Source organism: Nothoprocta perdicaria, unplaced genomic scaffold (genome assembly GCF_003342845.1).
Source record: "Nothoprocta perdicaria isolate Ctin4 unplaced genomic scaffold, notPer1 scaffold_439, whole genome shotgun sequence".
NCBI classification, from domain to species: Eukaryota; Metazoa; Chordata; class Aves; order Tinamiformes; family Tinamidae; genus Nothoprocta; species Nothoprocta perdicaria.
In genome coordinates this window covers 64,265-69,814 of record NW_020455687.1, presented here as the reverse complement: position 1 = coordinate 69,814, position 5,550 = coordinate 64,265, and the positions used below count along the sequence as shown (strand labels likewise).

General features: G+C 48.7%; 1 protein-coding gene across 1 annotated transcript in view; it reads left to right on the top strand.

Annotated features, from left to right (window-relative positions):
* DTNB (dystrobrevin beta) overlaps positions 1-5,550 on the top strand; it is a 127,503-nt gene that overhangs the window by 75,855 nt on the left and 46,098 nt on the right. The window lies entirely within an intron of this gene.

Below are 5,550 nucleotides of genomic sequence, written 5' to 3'. Positions count from 1 at the left end.
TGGAGCTCCAGCTCCTGTGGTTGTGGAGCTCCAGCTCTTGTGGTTGTGGAGCTCCAGCTCCTGAGGTTCTGGAGCCTCAGCTCCCGTTGTTCTGGAGCTCCAGCTCGTGCCATTGTGGAGCTTCAACTCTTATGGTTGTGGAGCTCCAGCTCCTGTGGTTGTGGAGCTCCATCTCTTGTGGTTGTGGAGCTCCAGCTCCTGTGGTTGTGGAGCTCCAGAGGACAGAGCAGCTGTCGTTGGAGTGGCCTTGCCCCAGGCTGTGCTTGCCTGCCCAGTGTGGTTGCAGCAAAGTACCCAGGGTTAACATATATCTGCTGGCTGGCCAAGGCAGGCCAGTGGGATAGAGGGCAAAAGGGAGGGAAGCAGAAGGGGAATCGGAAGAGGGAAGTCAAAAAGAGCCAGATTTGGGTTAAATCACACCTTTCATGCCTGGACCTGCTCCAGCTACCAGCCTGCGGTAAGGACACAGCTATTTCCCATCCAGCACCCTCCATTTGGTGAAGGCRGGCAACCGAAGAGGGCTTGTGTCTTCCCACACCCTCATCCACCTTCACGYCCACAATATCTTCTGAATTTGTAGCATCCTCTGCCGTCTTGACCGTAGGTCATCTGCAGATGGGGTGGCTGAGGAGGAAGGGCTCTTCTTCTAAGAAAAACACAAGCGCCTAATAAATACAAGATATTACTCATCTGCAAAGAGGSAGACACATTTTAGGAAGGTTTTCCTCCCTGGAAAGGCGTGTTCGGATTTGGGTGAGTTGGGTGTGACTCTTGCCCACGTTGCTCTATTTTGGAGGCTGTGTGTGGTTCCTCTTCCCTCAGCAGCGAGTGCTGCTAAACGCCTTTCATCATCTCATCTCACTGAAGCTGCACATATGACCCAGATATTTCCTTCATCTATTTTTGTTTCATCTTGTAGACCTTTTTTATTAATATTTTTAATAGAAATAAAGAGCTAAGGCTTTTTTTTTGCTGCACATCTTTGCAGGATAAATGTGTGAATATACTCATGGTGTTCAGGGCGGCCCAGCAGGCAGGGAGCAGGAGCCGAAGCTTTCTAGGGAACTGCATTTATTAAACCTTGGAAGGCACAGCTCATGTTCATACCTTCCAGTAAGATGGAGTACAAGCTTAACTGCCTGGTGAAGCAGTGTTTTGGGGGTTGTTTTTTCCTTAAGTGCTGAGATTTGAGGACTCCCATATGAAAGTATGCAAATCTGCAAGAGAAATCCTAGATTTAGGAGAATAGCATTTGCCATCACAGTCCAGTGCCATCTACCCAGAGCTCTTCCCGAGGCTGCAGGACCGCGGCAGCCCATACTATATATTTTTCTCCTAATAGTTGTGCTGAGGAGATGCATTTGAGATACTCATAGGCCCAAAGTGTAACACGCTACTCATACACGAATTTAATTTGACACACTTAGATCAGCAGCGGGTCCCACGCAGTATCCCCTGGTTCATGTTTCGGCATCCTTTTAGGCTGAATAATGTTCTACCAATAAAATCTGTGCTGAGAAGAGTAGCAGCATCTGAGATGGCTGCAGAGGATGAACCAGACTGCGCTGCACYACGGGCTCCATACAGCAACCTGCCACCGGCCAGGAGCAACCTTGAGGAGCATCACGACCAACTCCTTCAGATCCACGTGTCCCCTGTAAAGTCTCTCATTATGGCCCACTCTTTTTTTATGGGCTACCGCAAGATGTTGGCTTCTCACAGAGGAAAATATAGATGCGTTGCACAGATTGTAAGGATTTGGGGGGATTGTTCTTGAGCAGTGATGAATCAACGAGCCACGAGGACGTGCGGCACCACGAGCCCGTCAGCAGAGCAGTGATGGGGAGTTTGCAGTTACRAAAAGATGACTGTTCCTATCCATGATAAAAAGCAAGTGTGAGTGCACAGCTCCCATCTCAGATACTCATTTTTAAGTAAAATATCAAGTGTTGTCCAACTGCTGCACAATTCAGGCTGCTTAAGACTGCCAGAGCTGGGGCAGTTGGAAGAGGAACAAGCTGCAATAGGTGCAATAGTTGGGCTAGTAGGAAAGGCATCCAAAAATTGAACTTCAATATGAAGACTTCATCAAAAAGAGGGATGGAAAAGAACTCTTAAGTTCTCAGCTGATCTCAGTTCGTCATTGCTGAGAAGGTGTTGCTCAGATATTTTCATTCGTTTCTATGGAATGCTGTTTTCTCTTGCCTGTCTTCAGAGGTTTATGAAGCAATCTGAAAGAAGACCGATGACAATAATAATAAAAGACATAAAAAAAAAAAAAAAGGAAGATTGAAAGAGATATCCTAATCATATAGCTTGGGAAGCTGGGAACAGAAAGGTGTCTGGAGGTCAGATTTTTCTGGTTTTAAAGAATATAGGAAGAAATTGTTTCACTCAAACTAGAAGAGATGGGAGGTTATTAATTCAGTTAGCTGTATTTATTGAGCCCGAAGATGGATATGATTTATAATACCCTTGGATTTGATAGAAATATGAGTTGCTGGACACTGTGGGGATGTTTTTTGAAAATTTCGCCATGCGCCGTGTATTTTTCAAAGCAATAGACGGGTCCTGGAGCTGTGAGCACACCAGGTGCCCAATGCGCTAGCGATGATCAAGGACTTGCCTTCATCTTCGTTGCACCTCTGGGTTGAGTACTGCTAGGACCTACGTGCAGACGTTTCCCACTGCAGGTGACACCAACTCCTGCCACTATTGGGCCAATGCTCACCAAGAATTTGTTAAAAAAGCAGTAGATGGAGCCCACCACATTGTACGTGGTGTTGACCTCTCTYATGTGCTGCTTCTCTTTGTTCTTTGGGTTCTCACTCGTCCTGTTTTGCAGAGCTCTGATCATTCTTGTTCACACATGTCAGAAGTTGGTCTGGGACTTGCCTGAAGCACTTGTCKTAATAGAACTGCAGTCGGATTTTTTTGGTTTTGCTTTTTTCAGACCATATCTCCAGCTTGACAAATAGGGTTGTAATTAAGAATTGCCCTGAAGAGCACTAGGAGCTTGACACGCTATGTCGGAGTCTGCTGATTTAAGAAGGAAATTCTTTATTCTGTCATCACCATTCTTGACGAAAAGATTGAAATCCAGACAAAGTGCAAATCCAGGAGGAAAGCTGTCCAAGGCCACCGAGCTAGGAATAGTTAAGTTTTGGGGGTGGCTTTGAAGCCAGCTCCGCAGCTCCCTCCAGGTGTTTCCTSCACACTGCTTGCTCAGCCCAGTCGAGGACTGTCAGCAGCAATGGCCCAGCAAGAGCAGATCATGGTCACAGCTTCTCTCCTACCCAGAAGGCTTGATTTTTTTGTGTGTTATGGATGGAAGGTAGATTGTTTGGACATGGTTTGTCTGTAAMTGCTCCGTGTGGATTATTACTTATCTTCTCAGTACTCACAAGTGGTTTCATTCTGGCTTTATCCCCAAAAACTGCCCGTTGGTCTGTAGTTGTTGGCACCTTCCAATGTTGTTTCTCAGTGTAAGCTTTAGGGATACCCCAAGCCAGTCTCTGGGATGTTACCTGAATAAGCAGGGTTTTAAATACGAGCACAGAAGCTTCGAGGTCGTCTCAGATACGCCTGAGAACCAGAGCTAAGCACTGAGCTGGGTTTCACCATGCGCGGTCCACTTGAAACATCTTCCCTTTCCTGACTGTGTTTTTACCCCAGAACTCTGTGTTCTGCACAGACAACTCTTTTTAACCTTAAACCATCGTGGGTTTGGGTTTGTTTTTTATAATTCCTGTTGGCCCAGGAACACGGCTCAGAAGCATTATTTATTATTACCCATTTGGGGTCAGACACTGGGAATTTTTGCCGCTGCTGTGCTTGCAGACGAGCTCAGGGCTGGTGCTCTCACCGCTGGGGCACTCGGGAGCCTAGATGCCTCCAAAGCCCACATCCCCGTGCAACTTAGGTGCAAAATGGGTGCCGTTTTCCAAGATGAGACCTACGCTGGTGCATGGCACCCTGGAGGGCCCGCTCCGTGCTGCGTGGGTGATATTGAGCGCCCCGGCCCCGCAGAGCAGCACAGCTGTGTGAAACCACCCGCTGCAGCTGCKTCTCAGCCGGTAGGAACTCCCGACCCATGCTGAGAACGGCCTGAGAGAGCTAGTTGCTCTGAGGCAAAAGCTGGGGAGCGTACTGAAAATTTAATAATATGGTGATCCARTTCCGGGGCCTCTGCCTGGTGGTTTTTAATTCCTTGGGCATAAATGTTGACGTTGGAAACCTTCGGGCTGGCCACCAAGTACCTTGTACTCTTGTGTAAGAGCCTGGCAGGTTTAGATGTTGGTGGAGAACGGGCAGCCTGGATGTTCTTCTGAGAGAGTTCATCCTTGACGGGAAAAAGACTGCAGGGCAGTGGAGTCTTGATGTGCTTCAGTACCCCATGGTGGTGATGAGGAAGATGGAGCCGTTTCAGTGGCACCCAGTGCCAGGACAAAGGCAACGAGCACAAAYATGAAATCCCCTGGAAACGTAAGAAGAAGCTGTTTTGCTGTGAAGATGGTCAAACATGGAAGAAGTTGCCTGGGGGTGTTTTGGAGTCTCCATCCTTGGAGACATTCACCGTCCAACTGGGAACAGCCCTGGGCTGCCTGCTGTGGTTGGCCTGCTTGAGCAGATCCTGTCTGTTTGGGGGAAAAATGAAGGAAATGCCTCGCTTGTGGCCTGTGGCTTGCAGTGCATGGCTAGCAGCTCCCTGGAGGCCTCATGTCCATTTAGTGGGGACTGAGTCGCAGGAACCCAAGGAGCTGCAAGGCTTCCCCGAGCCCCGGTGCCACTGCTCAGTGACGGATTGGGAGAAGAGGAGGACCGGGATCTGCAGGAAGCATTCCTGCACGAGGACTTGGTGCCAGCCCACCGCGGGAGCTGCTGGACGGCCTCTTGGTGAAGATATTCCTGGATTTTTTCTGGCAAACCACAGCGTAAATGAGACCGTATAGCGCTGGTGTGTTAGACACAATAAGAGAAGGGGGACCGTGAGGTAGTCGCGTTGCCAGCAGCCTGTTGTGAGGCTCAGGGGGGGCTTAGCTGCCACTGTTCCACCTTAACTTCTTCTGCCTTTCTTTGCTAGCTGACGTGTGAGATCAGTATTCCACTGGAAGCCTTTCTTTGTGCTAAAATGTGTAACTGTATCCCCGTACAGGGAAGATCCTGGCTTTTATAACTTAGCCTAGAGCAAAGACTTACCGGAGTGCAAAGACAAAGACTTCTTTAACAAAATACTTAGCAACAGGTGGGACTATTTTTTCCTGAAGGTCTTGRAAGTGGCAAGCAAAGCCCTTTAGGTTCATGGTGTCACGGTGATGGGCTTGGGCCATGACGGGTGCTGATGCAGCTGGGGATATCAAGGAACTTTATGGATAGGGGGGATAGGTTTTCACCTGAGCAATGCCTGGATATGGCCAAGATGTCCATAGCACGGAGGGTGAGGAGCCACATTGCCCTTCCAGCAGCAGCCCCTAGCGCAGGAGGGTCAAACACGCTGTGAATCCTCTTGGAGATGTCCCTCAGAAGTCCCTCTGGGCACAGTTATTGTGA